We start from the raw sequence: 17,677 nt of genomic DNA, 5'->3' as shown, positions 1-17,677 counted from the left end.
TCCATGGGATTTTCAAGGCAAGAGTACTGGAGTGGGGTTGCCATTTCCTCCTCCAGGGAATCTTCCCAACCCAGGGATCGAAGCCAGGTCTCTCAGATTGTAGACAGACGCTTTACCGTCTGAGCCACCAGGGAAATCTATGTATTGACACAGATTCTCAGATTTATATTACAAATCATTAACAGTAGCAAAGTTATATCCGACGATATTTTTATTTACACTTCATACAGGACTGGGAAAATCGCCAACTGTCCATGTCGAAAACAATTGTTTTATTTTATTATAATGTGGGTTGATTTGGCTAGTGGAGACTTCCAGTGGCTATCGTGGCGGTGGGAACTAGCCGACTGCCAGTCCTGGGCCGGCCATGGACGCGAGATGACTCTGGCAGATCGGAAGCTGGAGTTTGCGGGCGCCAAGCCAAGCGCGGAGGCTTCCTCCAGCCGCGGGAGCCAGTCGGCCCTTCCCTCGGTCTGTCCCGCAGCGGTCACTCGGCCGCTTGCGCGCATGCGCCGACCCCGCGGCGTCCTCCCCGGCTCCTTCCCTCCTTCATCCGGGTCCTGGACGAGCGGGCGCCGTGCGCGTGTCCCGCTGCCGAGCTGCTAATAAAGTTGCGCTGAGGAGAAGCGCAGCGACGGCGCCGGGAGAGCGCGCGCCGCCGGCTCGTGAGTGAATGTGGGGCCCCGGGACGGGCGGGCCAGTGAGTGGGACCGTGGGCTGCAGGCTTTGCCCGGACGCGGTTCTGCCCTAGCGGCCGGACTCGGGCCGAGGCGGGGGCGGGCGGAGCGGAAATCACCCGGGCCTGCGGGGCGGGAGGTAGGCCGAGACCCGGCCTGCCGGGGTCCAGGCGGGCGGCGATGGTGCGGCCCGTCCGGCTGCGGAGGCCTTGCCTGCCCCGGGGGCGTCCCGAGGCGGGGCCAACGCTGGCCCTCGTCCGGGCTCCGCCGTTACCACCCGGACTGTGGCGGGAAGCGTTCAGGACGCCCTCGCGGGGATCCCCGGCCCCACTTCTGTCCGGGGGAGCGGTTTGCCCTCCCTTATGCGAGCGCCACCCTCAACACACACCCCTGGTGGGACTGCCGAGCTCGGCCGAGCAGCTTGGTCGGCTACATTGCAAAACCGTCCAGTGGCTTGATGAATCCGTGCCGCCGCCGTCGCTTTGTGTTTCAAAGATAAGGATCCACTCTTATCGGTGGGAATTACACCCCGGGCAGTTGTGACCTGCTGCTGCACTCAGCTGGTAGTTAGACCCGGTTTCTGCCACTTGCCATGCCAGTTTCCATCATTGCAAAGATTTCTTCTACTTTGTGTAAACTTTTGCTGCAAGGATAACGACAAGCAGTATCTGTTTGCCTTCATCATATTCAACCCCTGCTGGGGTCTTTCACTCTAGTGTCAGGGCTCAGATTCATATTCGGTCTGCCCCCTCCCCATGCTCTCCCTCTTTCCTCTCTTCCCCTTTCAGCTGCTGTTATTACGTGGAGTTTGGAGCCTAAGCTTTGAAAACTCCCATGTGGCGCCTGTCTTAAGTCGGAGCATGCTCAGTAGCCAAAACAGATTTTGGTTGCAAAAAAGAACTGGGGCGAGGATAGTCGGGTATTTGGACGTTCGCCCACTTCCTAACAAAATGTTCCAATTCTGGTTTGGATGGCATTGGAGAGTGGAGCTGTAGGCCAGCCCAGAGGTGAGGAATGCCTGAACACCCTGGGCCAGATCTCTATCTTGATTGTAGAGACATTGTTTCCTGACCAGCTGGAGGTCTAGAGAGAGACAGGGGGAAAAGCATTCCTGGCTGCCCGTGCATTTGTATGGGTGTGGTGCTAAGTGTATCTTGTTTACCTTATCTTTCTGTGGAAAAAGTTTTGAAGTTTGGTCGGGTTTGTCACATCATGCCGGTTGCCTAGTACCCCCCCGGAGTGTTCTTATTTAGCAAAAAGACTGGATAGGTGGGAGGTTGTGGCTTGGCCTCACAGAAATTGAGAGGAAGGGATACTGAAGTTGCTGTTTTCAAATTCTTTCGAAAATTCTGTTTCTAAACTTGGGTAGTTAAATTTCCTTAAATTAGAGCACCCATATTGCCCGCAGTGAATTAGTTTTTAAACTTTAATTTGAAAGCTAAAGGGTTGAAAACCTTAGTCTGAATAAATTAGTAACTTGCCAAGCAGTTTAAAATTGTTCCTAGGTGCCAGTGTTGTGGAAGACAAAAGCTAGAGACAATGTGAACATTATGGATCTGAATACTTTTATGAGTGTGTTCCAAATAAGGAGTTTTTTTTTTTTTTTTTTAATAGTTCTAAGGGCTTCCCAGGTGGCTCAGATGGTAAAGAATCTGCCTGCAATGTGGGAGACCCGGGTTCGATCTCTGGGTCAGGAAGATCTCCTGGAGAAGGGAATGGCTACACACTCCAGTATTCTTGCCTGGAGAATTCCATGGACAGAGGAGCCTGGTGGGCTATACAGTCCATGGGTTTGCAAAGAGTTGGACATGACTGTATGTTCAACTAACGCATGTACACATATAGATCTAAACCAATTATTTTATATTCTTCCTCTTATTGGTACTTTGGTAACTTTTACCCCCCTCTAAGATGAATCCAAGATTACAGAAATACAGAACAGTTAAGAAACAAGTTTAAAGTGTAACTTTCATGAGAGTTGTGTTGATTATGTTTAGATTTTTTTAATTTAACTTTTGCATGATTGTCTCTGTAGCAGCCTCCTTTCTTCCCTCTCTCTACCTTGCTGCTCCCTCAGTGTGCCTTTCCTTTCACATAGCTGCTTTTATCACATAAACTGTACCTATTTATTTTTGTTAATAAAATCCATCTGTCATTTATGCCTCCATTTTTCAGATCATAGTTGAAATAGACTATAAAAGTTAGATGAACCTTCCCAGCTGACTTTCTTCTTAGATTTTAAATGCATCCAATGATATAGTTAAGAGAACAGTGAACTGGAAAGGAAAAGAGTAAAATATTTTTGTAGGTTCTGTGCAGATTTGGTGGAATTATCTACTTGTCTGGTTCACAGGGTTAGGCGCCACAAAAATGGGTAGATTGGTACGTGCTACATTTCTTTCCCCTCTGGCAAAGTCAGTTTTAATTTCAGTGAGAGACAGTGGCAGAATGTTGTTACTAATGAGGTTTGAATCAGATTGTTTACTGGTTATATAACATGTTGCTGGGAGTATTATTAAAAGTTGCCTTCTGTATCAAGGTAGAGGCAAGTAAATTCTGCTTACCCTCTTCACTGGGTTTTAATTCTTGGCTGAGCCTGAAGCACATTAGACTATAACCATCATTATACCTGGGTAGCCTGCCTGTTTCCTGTTTTCATCATGAACCCAAACATTATGATTTGCAGTGATGATCTTTTTTGTGCCTTGCGTTAAACGAGGCAGTATGTTTTCTCTTACTTCTGAAAAGAGATTTGTAACTTGGTCAAATCAAAGCTACCAGCTTCTTGTCTTTTGAAGACTAGGTAGTAAAATATAAAACTTCTAAAAATTTCTTGGTAACTTGAAATACTATTTATAAAAATCTATTTAATACATATTGTTTTAGTGTTTTTATGTAAATTTTAATGTTACCAGTAGTATGTAGAGTCTGAATAAGAAAGCCCTTTTTGTTTATGACTTATCAGTGTTTATTATTACCAGATGTATATGTTGACTTAGCTGACTTGAGAACTCTTTAGGATATAGCTGCCTTTATTCCCCTGATTATCAGTTTTTCCTGTTCTCGTTATTTCTAGAGTGACTGTATTCCTAGTCTGTTCGTGTGCTTCATACCAGCCCAAAGAAGAAACTGAATAGTTTATTTCTTCAAATGTTACAGCTCCCTTAGATCCTATGGGTTTGCTGGTATACTAATAAAGTCAAAGACAATGGAGAAGATTTCCTTTTATAAGGGACAGTCTTATAAAAGCCTGAAGGATGATTCTTATTTCTACCAGTCTGGATATTTTGGAGAAAAGATTATTTGGGAGTAGGACCCAAGAAGACTGCACAGAGGTAGAATGTTTTCCCCACCAAAGATGATGATGAACGTCCTCACAAAGCCTGCCCATGTCTTTTTACACTTTGATTTTCTGCTTCCAAAATTAATAGAACAGTAGTAATTGAAACTCTCAGTGCTGGCTTATCCAATACATTGCCATTACCTAGAACTCTGAATCTTAGAGGTACATTTACTACTTGGAAGGTTAAGATATAAAATTCTTTTTTAAAAATTGTTAAAAGCTAGATTGTTGTTGCTGCTGCTAGGTCGCTTCAGTCGTGTCCGACTCTGTGCGACCCCATAGACAGCAGCCCACCAGGTTCCCCCGTCCCTGGGATTCTCCAGGCAAGAACACTGGAGTGGGTTGCCATTTCCTTCTCCAAGATTGTTGTTAGGACCAACTAGTTTTTCAGTCTCATATTCTAACATCTTTCAGTGTTTGACAGCTTAGAAAAGATGGGGTAATTACACAGTTACTATTTTTTCGTAAATAATCAGCTAGGTCTTCACTCTGCAGTTTTGATACTTTTTTGCCCTGGGCACCTAGGTGGGGAGATATTTGGCCTTTTTCTATTAGAGAAGTGGTATCAGTGACTTTTCTTTCTGCTTTTATTGTATTCCTAACTTGGTTGTGACAATATTTTAGAAGAAAGTTTGCTTTATTAGGTGGTTCCATGTGTGCGATACTGTAATTGTAATTCGTTTTTGGAAGTCAGTTGTTAAAGTGCCTTTTGTAAGTAGGATTTGCTTTTGATTTCTTTGGTATACCAGTCTCTGCTTATAATGTGTATATATATAAATTACAGAATGGTATACTCTGGAAATTTGAAAATGGCCTAATCTGTTGTGAGGTTTAACTGGATTTTTCCTTTTTGATGTCCATATATATTGTTTTGTTATTATTGAAAATAATATTAATAGTAAGAAAAAGACTGGTATCACCTTCCTACTTTTCTTTGAACATAGCAGCTGGAGTCCTGTAAACAGTCTTAAACTTTTTAAATTTAACTGTGGTCTCAGAATATGGCTGGTACTTTTTCAAGGCAAGCTTTGTTTTGGTCACTTCTGTTTTCATAATATGTTAGGATCTGCCTGGCATCCTATCTGGTAGACTATAACTTGAGATCTAGTTATTCTGGTTTGTGTGTTTCTAGGAAAAGAGGGGCTCTGCAGAACTTTTTCAAAGCTAGTCTTTCATTTTCTTTACCTTCTTCACATCTTTCTGCCCACTCAAGTGAGTAGATGAGCTTATCTGGAAAGTGTCTTCATAAAGATTTGAAATATATGTTGTGTACACAAGTTAGCACTTTGTACTCCAGAGAGACATTTTGTAACATACTGATTGGGTATCTGCTCTTGGTGATTTTATAATTTAAAGGAAAAGCGCTGTAAAGATTGACCAGCTCTGTGTCTACTCCTGTGCCTACAAGCCTATGCAGGTATTCTCAGACACATCTGGTAGCAATGTCAGAAATCTTGCAGGCTCTGTGGGGGTGAGTGATACATCTAGATCAGGCTCTGCTTAATTAGAGGACTTAGAGAAGCAGGTGAGGTTTAAAGAGTGATTAAAAACTGGGAAACAAAAGTCTGGATGTGGGAGATAAAAAAAGACTTGTATGGGCACCGAGAGAGCCTGGGTGAGAGTTCTATGCTGTGAGAAGGGTCAGCTGGCAGCTGCTCAGCTCCTGAGTGGCTTTGAAATCACTGTGAGAACTTTGGATGTCTTTGGAAATTTGGGAACCATAATTGGGAAAAGTGATGATTTAAGTGTTTCTCTAGGAAAATGATTTTGGTGCTCATGTGACTGTATTTCCTCTTCTTTCTAGATGATCTAGTAAAGAATAGGTTTTCTGAATCTAGGAGATCTGTGGGGCCAGCTTGTTCTTGGTTTCTTTCTCTTATCTGCTTGCAGTCATGGATGTGGCTTAAACATTTTATAGTGATTATATACCTAGATCTAGGATTGGTTTGATAGTTGTGGTGACGGATGTCTACTTTTGCTAATACTTGGTGACTAAAGATGTTAGAACCACAGGGGTAAGACACTTGTAAAGCTATACCCCCACCAACCACAAAAAAGTTACCTCTGAATGTGTATAAGCAAGTGACTTTCTCCCATTGTGGATGATCCTAAGGGCCTTGGTTCTCAAACCTACTGCAGAACCTGGGAGGTAGGGCCCTGATGTCAATGAATCTGAATTTTGTGGAATGGTTATGAAGGATTTGTTTCTTTAAAACCCCCATCTGTAATTCTTCTGTATCGGTTTGGTTGAAGTGATGGTGGCTTTGACCCATATGCACATTTGCAAGGGTTAATGTGGTCAGGAGATTTCCTTTTGGCTAACGGTGTTGGGTGAAATTTTTGAATTGGTTTGTTTGCCTTTTATTTTGGATTGAAGCAATCAGAGAGATGTTGGACCAGAAGGTGAAGGAGCTGTTTTTTTAAATTTTCCTTTGAATCTGGGGCTGAGCAGTGTGTGTCTAAAAGTCTGTCTATCTCAGGGAGACTATTGAGGGGGGTTTGTGTGTATGTGTTTATGGCAGGTCAGGAGGTTCTACTCAGGTAACTTGAAGTAAGAACAAGACTTGGTTTCTTGACATTAATAACAATTCATTTGAATGGAAACCTGGTTAAGTTTAACAACATTTTCTTCATACATTCATTTTATGTAAAATCATCCTTTAGCTTCCCTATCAGCCTCCCCTAAATCAATCCCATTCTGGTAGCCCAGGTTGACACCTTGGAGTCATTTTTGACTCCTCCATTCTCACATTCCCCTTATCTCTTCCACCAGGAAACCTTTTGTCTCCCAAACATGTGAAACTGTCTGCTTCTCACCACCATGCTGCAGTCATCCTGGTCTGAGCCAGCATCATCTCTTACTTAAATTGCTGCAGCACTGAACTGATCTCGGTCTCCCTGCTTTCTACCCTTGCTGCCTCCATCCCCACCCCCTCCCCATTCTGAACATGTGGCCCGGAGTGATTGTTTAATAACATAAGTCTGAAAATGTCATATCTTCACTCAGAGCTCTTAAATGGGTCTACATTTCACTTATAGTAAAGGCCAAAAGCACTTATATTACTGCATGGCTCTCTTACCTGTTTGATTCCATTCCTGTTTTCCCTTTCTTATGTGCTTATTGTCAGGGTTCGTGGTCTTGTGGTTACTTGAACGTGCCAGACATGCTCCCACTTTGGGATTTGCACATTGCCTGTTGCCTTCGCTTGTACTAGTTTTCCCTGCCTGGCTCACTCTTTGGTGCCTTCTCAGTGAGGCTCAGCCCAGCCACCCTGTTTAAAATTACACCTCTTTCATAGCACTCCTGATCCACCTTCCACTGTTTTATTTTTCTCCATAGCAGTTTTCACCTTACAGCTATCCTGTATCATTCATTTATTGTACTTTATCTGTCTCCCTCCACTGGAATGCAGGCTTTATGAAGACAAGGATTTTGGTCCACTTTTATTCACTTCTATATTCTCAGCGCCTATACTGTTCAGTTCAGTCACTCAGTCGTGTCCGACTCTTTGTGACCCCATGAACTGCAGCACGCCAGGCTTCCCTGTCCCATTACCAACTCCCGGAGCTTACTGAAACTCATGTCCATTGAGTCAGTGATGCCATCCAATCATTTCATCCTCTGTTGCCCCCTTCTCCTCCCACCATCAGTCTTTCGAAACATCAGGGTCTTTTCCAGTGAGTTAGTTCTTCGCATCAGATGGCCAGAGTATTGAAGCTTCAGCATCAGTCCTTCCAATGAATATTCAGGACTGTTTTCCTTTAGGATGGACTGGTTGGATCTCCTTGCAGTCCAAGGGACTCTCAAGAGCCTACTCCAACACCACAGTTCAAAAGCATCAATTCTTTGGTGTTCAACTTTCTTTATTGTCCAACTCTCACATCCATACATGACTACTGGAAAAACTATAGCTTTGACTAGACGGACTTTTCTTGGCAAAGTAATGCCTCTGCTTTTTAATATGCTGTCTAGGTTGGTCATAGCTTTTCTTCCAGGGAGCAAGTGTCTTCTAATTTCACTGCTGCAGTCACCATCTGCAGTGATTTTGGAGCCCAAGAAAATAAACTCACTGTTTCCATGGTTTCCCCATCTATTTGCATGAAGTGATGGGACCAGATGCCATGATCTTAGTTTTATGAATGTTGGGTTTTAAGCCAACTTGTTCACTCTCCTCTTTCACTTTCATCAAGAGGCTTTTTTGTTCCTCTTCAATTTCTGTCATAAGGGTGGTGTCATCCACATATCTGAGGTTGTCTATGTTTCTCCCAGCAATCTTGATTTCAGCTTGTGCTTCATCCAGCCTGGCATTTCATATGATGTACGCTGTGTATAAGTTAAATAAGCAGGGTGACAGTATACAGTCTTGATATACTCCTTTCCCGATTTGGAACCAGTCTGTTGTTCCATGTCCAGTTGTAACTGTTGCTTCTTGACCTGCATACAGATTTCTCAGGAGGCAGGGCAGGTGGTCTGGTATTCCCATCTCTTGAAGAATTTTCCACAATTTGTTGTCATCCACACAGTCAAAGGCTTTGGTGTAGTCAATAAAGCAGAAATAGATGTTTTTCTGGAACGCTCTTGCTTTTTCAGTGATCCAGCAGATGTTGGCAATTTGGTCTGTGGTTCCTCTGCCTTTTTAAAATCCAGCTTGAACATCTGAAAGTTCACAGTTCACATACTGCTGAAGCCTGGCTTGGAGTATTTTGAGCATTACTTGGCTAGCACGTGAGATGAGTGCCTTGGAAACAAACAGAGATCATTCTGTCGTTTTTTGAGATTGCATCCAAGTACTGCATTTCTGACTCTTTTGTTGACCATGATGGCTACTCCATTTCTTCTAAGGGATTCCTGCTCACAGTAGTAGATATAATCATCATCTGAGTTAAATTCACCCATTCCAGTCCATTTTAGTTCTCTGATTCCTAGAATGTCGATGTTCACTCTTGCCATCTCCTGTTTGACCACTTCCAATTTGCCTTGATTCATGGACTTAACATTCCAGGTTCCTATGCAGTATTGCTCTTTACAGCATCAGACCTTGCTTCTATCACCAGTCACATCCACAGCTGGGTATTGTTTTTGCTTTGGCTTCATCCCTTCATTCTTTCTGGAATTACTTCTCCACTGATGTGATCAGTATAAACTGTGGAAAATTCTGGAAGAGATGGGAATACCAGACCACCTGACTTGTCTCTTGAGAAACCTGTATGCAAGTCAGGAAGCAACAGTTAGAACTGGACACGGAACAACAGACTGGTTCCAAATAGGAAAAGGAGTACGTCAAGGCTGTATATTGTCACCCTGCTTATTTAACTTATATGCAGAGTACATCATGAGAAACACTGGACTGGAAGAAACACAAGTTGGAATCAAGATTGCCGGGAGAAATATCAATAACCTCAGATATGCAAATGACACCACCCTTATGACAGAAAGTGAAGAGGAACTAAAAGGCCTTTTGATGAAAGTGAAAGAGGAGAGTGAAAAAGTTGGCTTAAAGCTCAACATTCAGAAAACGAAGATCATGGCATCTGGTCCCGTCACTTCATGTCAAATAGATGGGGAAACAGTGGAAACAGTGTCAGGCTTTATTTTTGGGGGCTCCAAAATCACTGCAGATGGTGATTGCAGCCATGAAATTAAAAAACTCTTACTCCTTGGAAGGAAAGTTATGACCAACCTAGATAGCATATTCAAAAGTAGAGACATTACTTTGCCAACAAAGGTCCTTCTAGTCAAGGCTATGGTTTTTCCAGTGGTCATGTATGATTGTGAAAGTTGGACTGTGAAGAAAGCTGAGTGCTGAAGAATTGATGCTTTTGAAGTGTGGTGTTGGAGAAGACTCTTGAGAGTCCTTTGGACTGCAAGGAGATCCAACCAGTCCATCCTAAGGGAGATCAGTCCTGGGTGTTCATTGGAAGGACTGATGCTGAATCTGAAACTCGAGTACTTTGGCCACCTCATGCGAAGAGTTGACTCATTGGAGGAGACTCTGATGCTGGGAGGGATTGGGGGCAGGAGGAGAAGGGGACGACAGAGGATGAGATGGCTGGATGGCATCACTGACTCGATGGACATGAGTTTGGGTAAACTCTGGGAGTTGGTGATAGACAGGGAGGCCTAGTGTGCTGCGATTCATGGGGTCACAAAGAGTCGGACACAACTGAGTGACTGAACTGAACTGAACTGAGATGAGTGCAACTGTGCGGTAGTTTGAACATCTTTGGCATTGCCTTTCTTTGGGATTAGAATGAAAACTGACCTTTTCTGGTTCTGTGGCCACTGCTGAGTTTTCCAAATTTGCTGGCATGTTGAGTGCTGCACTCTGGCATGTTGAGTGCAGCACTCTCACAGCATCATTTTTTAGGATTTGAAATACCTCAACTGGAATTCCATCACTTCCACTAGCTTTGTTCATAGTAATGCTTCCTAAGACCCACTTGACTTCACACTCGAAAATGTCTGGCTCTAGGTGAGATAAACACCATCGTGGTTATCTGGGTCATGAAGATCTTTTTTGTGTAGTTCTTCTGTGTATTCTTGCCACTTCTTAATATCTTCTGCTTCTGTTAGGTCTATACCATTTCTATCCTTTATTGTGCCCATCTTTGCATGAAATGTTCCTAAAATGCACCTCAGTAGTTTTAGATGAATAGCTTGAATGAATTTAACAAGTTCTCTAAATATGCTTAGTACTGTTTTTTAAAGATTACATTCTAGAGAGAGAGTCGAAAATACAAGAAAACCAACAAATACTTACAATTTGGTAGTACAGTGAAGGAAATGAACATAGTTTTAGATTAGAGATTGGGGAAAACCTACTTTATATAGAGTTAATGGGTTGATCAGGGAAGGTGTCGGGGATGATAGCTAAAGCTGAAACCTTGGAGAGCTAGACATTAGTGGTTGGAGCTTGAAGAAAGTGGTCCAGACAATAGCATTTGTAAAATATGTAAAGTAGAGAAAATATTCTAGTACAGGAAGATAAATGCTTTTCAAAAAATGAATTCTTACTATTATTTATTGGAACCCGAAAGTATTTGGCCCTATCTTTGATTTTTCTTAAATTTCAGCCTCTAAATTTGTATAACTTTAAAATTACTGGAGAGAATTCTTTTGAAATAAAAATGACTCTTATAAATCCTCTTTAGTAAGAATTTTAATATGGTTGAGGTACATCTGCACTTCCATTTTAAAGTTGGTTTTCCCTGGTAACTATACAAGAAATTCATGTTTATTTTAAGATATGCAAAATTGCATGAAACAGAAAGTGAAAAGCACCCTGAATCCCTCCCCATCCCCTGGCTAATTCCTTTCAAAAGGTTTGTATTCACAGTCTCTTTCATTCGTTAGACTTAAATACTTATTGAGCACATGTATCATTCGGTTTACAGTGATGAGCCAAAACAGATATGGCTCCTCTCATTTACATTCTTGCCAAGTTGGACTGGTAAATGTAAAAACAAAGATATGTTAAGTGCTGCAAAATAGAGATACGCGACACAGTAAGTGTGTATAATAGGGGAGTTTCACCTCGCTAAGGCAGTCTGGGAAGGCTTCTCTGAAGAAGGGATGCTTGAGCTAAAATAAAAGTATGGTGTGTGTGTGTGTGTGTGTGTGTGTTTTGTAATGTGATAGATTCTTTTGTAGTACATGATAGTCTCTTAATTTTATTGCTGAGGTACTACTGTATTCTTTGGATTTCCAAGGTACTGCTCTGTATTGTTTTTGTCTGGTTGATAGTTGCAGTTTTTCAGGAGAATTTCAGGGAACCTGACATACACAAGGATTTCTAAAGCTCATAATTCCTTTTCTTTCTAGCTGTCTGAAATGACAATACCCATCAACGAAAGAATCAACTATTAGGTTGGTGCAAACGTCATTGCGGTTTCAGACCGTGAATTTTAAATCATTATAACTAGGCTCAAACACACCTTTATTAGTCAAAATAGTAACCATTATAATCAGTGCATTTTTGCCAGTGAGAAATAAGTTTATTCCTGTGGTGTAAAAATTCATGACTCAAGATTCGACAAACTCTTGGAAAGCATTTTCTGCGTCCTGCTGGTTGTGGAAGCGTTTTCCCTGCAGAAAGTTGTTGAGATGCTTGAAGAAGTGGTAGTTGGTTGGCAAGAGGTCAGGTTAATATGGCAGATGAGGCAAAATTTCGTTGCCCTTTTCTTTCAACTTTTGAAACAATGGTTATGCGACATTAGTTGGGTGTTGTTGTTGACCAGTGCTGGCTGCAGGTGTTGCAGTTTTTGGTGCATCTCATTGATTTACTTCTCAGATATAATGGTTTCAGTGAGATTCAGAAAGCTGTAGTGGATCAGATGGGCAGCAAACCACCGAACAGTGATCATGACCTTTTTCGGTGCAACTTTGGCTTTGGGAAGTGCTTTGGAGTTCCTTCTCAGTCTAGCCACTGAGCTGGCCATCGCCAGTTGTATAAAATCCACTTTTTATCACATGTCACAATCCAATCGAGAAATGGTTCATTGTTGTTGCATAAAATAAGAGATGACACTTCAAAGCATTGATTTTTCTTTTTAAATTTTCATTCAGTGCACGAGGCACCTACTTATCAAACCTTTCCAGTTTACTTCAAATGCTGAACTGCCATAGAATGATTGACATTGAGTTCTTTGGCAACTTCTTGTGTAGCTGTAAGAGGATCAGGCTTTTCACGTGGCACTAGTGGTTAAGAACCTGCCTGCCAATGCAAGAGACATAAGAGATGTGGGTTCAGTCCCTGGGTTGGGAAGATCCCCTGGAGGTGGGCATGGCAACCCCCTCTAGTGTTCTCGCCTGGAGAATCCCATGGACAGAGGAGCCTGGCAGACTAGAGTCTGTAGGGTTGCAAAGAGTCGGACATGACGGAAGAGACTGAGAATGCACACAGCAGCTTCAGTGATGCTCTCAGTTGGTCATTATCAACTTCTGGTGCCTGGCCACTGTGCTCCTCATCATCAAGGCTCTTGTCTCCTTTGCACAACTTCTGCAACCACCACTGCACTATGCATTCGTTAGCAGTTCCTGGGCCAAATGCAATGTTGAAGTTGCGAGTTGTCGCCACTGCTTTATGACTCATTTTGAACTCAAATAAGAAGATGGCTCAAATTTGTTTTTTGTCTACCATCATTTCCTTCAGTTCAGTTACTCGGTTGTGTCCTACTCGGTTGTGTCCGATTCTTTGTGAACCCCATGGTCTGCAACATGCCAGGCTTCCCTGTCTATCACCAACTCCTAGAGCCTACTCAAACTCATGTCCATCCAGTCAGTGATGTCATCCAACCATCTAATCTAATGTCATCCCTTTATCCTCCTGCCTTCAATCTTTCCCAGCATCAGGGTCTTTTCCAGTAAGTCAGTTCTTCGCATCAGGTGATGAAAGTATTGGAGTTTCAGCTTCAGCATCAGTCCTTCCCATGAATACTCAGGACTGATTTCCTTTAGGATTGACTGGTTGGATATCCTTGCAGTCCAAGGGACTCTCAAGAGTCTTCTCTAACACCACAGTTCAAAAGCATCAATTCTTTGGTGTTCAGCTTTCTTTATTGTCCAACTCTCACATCCATACATGACTACTGGAAAAACCATAGCTTTGACTAGATGGACCTCTGTTGGCAAAGTAATGTCTCTGCTTTTTAATATGCTGTCTAGGTTGGTCATAGCTTTTCTTCTAAGGAACAAGTGTCTTTTAATTTCATGGCTGCAGTCACCATCTGCAGTGATTTTGGAGCCCCCAAAAATAAAGTCTCTCACTGTTTCCATGGTTTCCCCATCTATTTGCCATGAAGTGATGGGACCAGATGCCACAATCTTAGTTTTAGGAATGTTGAGTTTTAAGCCAATTTTTTCACTCCTCTTTCACTTTCATCAAGAGGCTCTTTAGTTCTTCTTTACTTTCTCCCATAAGGGTGGTGTCATCTGCGTATCTGAGGTTATTGATATTTCTCCTGGCAATCTTGATTCCAACTTGTGCTTCATCCCGCTAGCATTCGCATGATATACTCTGCATATAAGTTAAATAAGCAGGGTGGCAATATACAGCCTTGACATACTCCTTTCCATTGTCTAAAATAAATATAAAATACAAGCAAGTAATAAGTCATTAGCAAAAAAACATTAAAATGATGGATAACATAACCACATTTATTTAAGAATGTATTCCAATATCAAATGGCAAAGTTCAGCAATGCAAAACCACAATTACTTTTGCACCAACTTAATAGTCAGGTCTTTGTAAACCAGAGGTAAACTGTAAAAAGCCAAAGTAATAGCAGATAATGCGTTCACAGTTAAGTCCCTCCAGTTGTAAGCAGTAGTACACGTTCCTATCTACTCAGTTACTGGCCTTCTGTGCCTGCTGTATATATTCTTTACTCTATTTTAATACTGCATCTCTGTTGACTTATCGTATGAAAATCCAGAGTAAAGCTAAGTGATATGGGACTTCCTTGATGGTCCAGTGGTTGAGTCTGCCTTGCAATGCAAGGGACACAGATTTGATCCCTGTTCCGGGAGGATCCCATATGCAGCAGGGCAGCTGAGCCTGTGTGCCACAGCTACTGAGCCCATGCACCACAAGTGCTGAAGCCTGCGTGTCCTTGAGCCTGTGCTCCACAACAAGAGAAGCCATTGCACTGGGGATCCTGCATGCTGCAAATAGAGAATGGTCCATGCTCACTGCAACTAGAGAAAGCTTGCACAGTAACGAGAGACCCAACATAGCCAAAACCAAATAAATACATTAAAAAAACAGACCACCAAGTGATGTGCTGAACAGCACATGAAGCTCTTCATAGAATCTTCTCTTTTTTCTGGTTACTCTTTATGCTCTTTGAGATTACAGATCGTGTCTTTTAAGACTTAGTTCCTAGTACAGAGCATTCCTGGCTTATTGCTGCTGCTAAGTTGCTTCAGTCGTGTCTGACTCTGTGCGACCCCATAGACGGCAGCCCACCAGGCTCCCCTGTCCCTGGGATTCTCCAGGCAAGAACACTGGAGTGGGTTGCCATTTCCTTCTCCAATGCGTGAAAGTGAAAAGTGAAAGTGAAGTCGCTCAGTCGTGTCCGACTCTTAGCGACCCCATGGACTGCAGCCCACCAGGCTCCTCCATCCATGGAATTTTCCAGGCAAGAGTACTGGAGTGGGGTGCCATTGCCTTCTCTGCCCTGGCTTATTAGGTACCCAATAAATTTGTCTGAATCAACTTCAAATCTTACTCCTCTTTGTATCATCCTCCAAATTTATATATTTATTCCTTCTCTCTTGAGCTCTAATTACACATCTGCTTGGACCAGTACTTGCCTCCTTATACTCCTCCGCCATCACCTTTTTACCTTGTCTTGGCTATAACTAGAATCCCCTTTTGGGGTGAGTGGTGTCTAATTCTTTCAGCTTTTAAACCTTTACCTTTCTTAGATTGCCCTGTTTCTCTTCTTCAGTTCAGTTCAGTTCAGTTCAGTCGCTCAGTCGTGTTTGACTCTTTGCGACCCCATGAATCGCAGCACGCCAGGCCTCCCTGTCCATCTCCAACTCCCGGAGTTCATTGAGACTCACGTCCATCGAGTCAGTGATGCCATCCAGCCATCTCATCCTCTGTCGTCCCCTTCTCCTGCTGCCTCCAGTCCCTTCCAGAATCAGAGTCTTTTCCAGTGAGTCAACTTTTCGCATGAGGTGGCCAAAGTACTGGAGTTTCAGCTTCAGCATCATTCCCTCCAAAGAAATCCCAGGGCTGATCTCCTTCAGAATGGTTAGCAAATCCTGTGGATTGTTTGTCACGTCCCTCACGTCTCTTCCACCATTACTGCCTGGTCTGTGTACCACTATCCTAGTGTGTCTTCCTCTCATAGTTGGATTACTAACATGTTTTCAGTTTACGCTCTCTGCCTCTCCTGGTGAAGCCTTTACTTGTCTATGTGCTTTTGCCATTTTTGTCTTCCTGAAATGCCTCTTTGAACGTACCTTTCTGCTTAGATAGAACTGTACCCTGCACACAGGATTACTTCTAGGAGCCTGATCCCTTTGCTTTTATATTCAGTCTTCCCTTGTTTGGCTTTCATTCTGTGGTGATGTCTTTCCCTTTAGCTTCACAGTCTAGCTGATTGTCTCCTCCCAGTCTCTTCTGCCTCATTTGGTTTAATGATACATGGGTTTTCCTTATTCCTGTCCTTTATTACCAACTGGGCTATGAGTTATAGATGGTCATGTTCCTTTTGGAATATGTTCCTAAAATATGTTCCTAAAATTTGTGCTGATATAATGAACTGTTATCCATACCTCATCTTTAAAACTTTCTTTTTTCACTTAGGTGCTGTGTGTGTGTGTGTGTGTGTGTGTGTGTGTGTGTGTGTGTGTGTGTTTAGGTGGGGGAAACGGAGCCTGTCAGAGAAAGGTTACCACTTTTTTCTTTCACTTGCCATTTGCAGCACAGTTAATTCCTTCTTTAGGTGGGGGAAACAGGGAGCCTGTCAGAGATAGGTTACTCTCATAGCTCAGTTGGTAAAGAATCCGCCTGCAATGCAGGAGACCCCAGTTGATTTCTGGGTTGGATTCCTGGGTTGGGATGATCCGCTGGAGAAGGAATAGGCTACCCACTCCAGTATTCTTGGGCTTTCCTTCTGGCTCAGCTGGTAAAGAATCCGCCTGCAATGCGGGAGACCTGGGTTCAATCCCTGGGTTGGGAAGATCCCTTGGAGAAGGGAAGGGCTACCCACTCCAATATTCTAGCCTGGAGAATTCCATGGAGTCACAAGAGTCAGACATAACTGAGTGACTTTCACTTCACTAATTCCTTCTTAAACAATCTTATTCATGACTGTGTAATCTTTCCATCTTTTCCTCCCCAGTTTCCACTTAGACTGTCATAATTCCGCTTCCTTTCTGTTCCTTTTAAGTTTCCCCTAGATAGAAATTTGAAAGTGTTTGATCACTAGATTCCATTGTAGTCACTCAAACTGCAGTATTGATGAGATTTGATCCCTGGATTGAGAAGATCCCCTGGAGGAGGGCATGGCAACCCACTCCAGTATTTGTGCCTGGAGAATCCCATGGACAGAGGAACCTGGCAGGCTATGGTCCATAAGGTCAGAGAGAGTTGGACATGACTGAAGTGACTTAGCACACATGCAAGATTTACCTTACACAGATTATCCTATGTATTTCCTAATGGAATGTTAGATTTGGGGGGATTCTGTGGGTTTTAAGGTAGAACTAGAAGTTCCCTGAAAGATATCTTAGGCATTATTCAACTTTTTGTTGGAGCAGTTTGTTTTATTAACTTCTTTGTTAGTCTACCTTCTATTATTGTAAGAAGACTTGGCTTTTCAGGAGAAGGCTCAGTTTGATATTTAACATTCAAAAAGGCTGGGTTAGTGTGACTTCAGAAGAGCATAAAAGAGAAAACGGAATTTTTCTTCTATCCCTGCTTATGCTATTGAAATGTGACTTTAACATTTTTAATAATAACTGTTTTGAAAGAGCTTCTCGTGGAGGTTTTTTGCAAAAGAAAATAATTCCATGATTTAACTTCCATGATTTTGGTTTTCATAGGAACTAATTAAATCACATTTAAGGAGTGATAATAGATATGTTATTCCCAATGGTGTACCTTAGGGTAGCTTTAATGTGTTAGGTGGCCCAGCATGACAG

The 17,677-nt window shown here is 42.6% G+C and overlaps 1 protein-coding gene across 1 annotated transcript in view; it reads left to right on the top strand.

The window, feature by feature from the left end:
- Nucleotides 1-551: 551 nt before the first annotated feature.
- SMAD5 (SMAD family member 5) overlaps nt 552-17,677 on the top strand; it is a 62,287-nt gene continuing 45,161 nt past the window's right edge. The window contains exon 1 of the mRNA XM_027546437.1: nt 552-665. The gene's annotated coding sequence lies outside the window, so the exon portion shown is untranslated. The remainder of the gene's footprint in view (nt 666-17,677) is intronic.

The sequence above is a fragment of the Bos indicus x Bos taurus genome, chromosome 7, assembly GCF_003369695.1.
Source record: "Bos indicus x Bos taurus breed Angus x Brahman F1 hybrid chromosome 7, Bos_hybrid_MaternalHap_v2.0, whole genome shotgun sequence".
Taxonomy (NCBI): domain Eukaryota; kingdom Metazoa; phylum Chordata; class Mammalia; order Artiodactyla; family Bovidae; genus Bos; species Bos indicus x Bos taurus.
The sequence above is the reverse complement of the archived record's forward strand: the minus strand, read 5'-3'. Positions and strand labels throughout refer to the sequence as shown.